This window comes from Cryptomeria japonica, unplaced genomic scaffold, assembly GCF_030272615.1.
Source record: "Cryptomeria japonica unplaced genomic scaffold, Sugi_1.0 HiC_scaffold_205, whole genome shotgun sequence".
Taxonomy (NCBI): domain Eukaryota; kingdom Viridiplantae; phylum Streptophyta; class Pinopsida; order Cupressales; family Cupressaceae; genus Cryptomeria; species Cryptomeria japonica.
This window is the reverse complement of record NW_026729027.1, coordinates 47,916-48,707: the sequence shown is the minus strand read 5'-3', so window position 1 is coordinate 48,707 and position 792 is coordinate 47,916. Positions and strand designations below refer to the sequence as shown.

At 60.0% G+C, this 792-nt stretch overlaps 1 non-coding gene across 1 annotated transcript; it reads right to left on the bottom strand.

Annotated features, from left to right (window-relative positions):
- On the bottom strand, positions 1-119 carry LOC131868371 (5S ribosomal RNA). Its single transcript, XR_009366829.1, has one exon. It is a non-coding gene; the product is annotated as a 5S ribosomal RNA (ribosomal RNA).
- Positions 120-792: the final 673 nt, after the last annotated feature.

Genomic DNA, 792 nt, shown 5'->3' with positions numbered 1-792 from the left:
AGGGTGCAACACCGGGACTTCCCGGGAGGTCACCCATCCCAGTACTACTCCGGCCCAAGCGCGCTTAACTGCGGAGTTCTGATGGGATCCGGTGCACTAACGCTGGTATGATCGCACCCGTTATGAGCTTGTCGCAGTGTGTACTTAGCAAACCGCGACCCACGTGCGAATCCACCCCGGCCACCCACCCCCGTCGAGGTGCACACCCTCCCTCGCGAAGTGCGCCCCGTTCGCCAAGTGTGAGCCCTGCCCGGGTGCGCGCACCTTGCTAGGGCGTCGGGTGTGCACCCGGCCCGGCCTACGTGCGTGCACCTGGAGGGGGCGTCGTGTGCGTGCAGTGTCCCGTCTGCAACGCGGTGCCCACACACCACCTCGGGCGCAACGACCTGCGCTCACATGTGGGCCGAGTGCACCTTGGTGCATGTTCGGGGCGCCTCGGGTGCACGCTCGATCTTGCCCCGGTGCACCAAGGCGCTCGGTTTGCCCCGGGTGCGCACTTGGTGCAAGGTGGGCACCCAAAATAGGGATCAAGCACCAAAACACAAGTTTCGGGATGCAAAATGGGACCCAAGGACCACAAATGCGTTCCAAGACCCATGATGGGTCCACGAGAACAAAAATGTGTTCCGAGACTTAATAAACAAATATTGGGTTTTAGGAGAAGAAACATGCTCTGATGCCCAAAACGAGAATCGACCCCGAAAAGGCCACAGGCCAAAAGTGGGATGCGAGACAAAAAAAAATGGGACCCGAGGACCAAAATTGGGTTCCCAGGTCGAAGACAGGGCAACC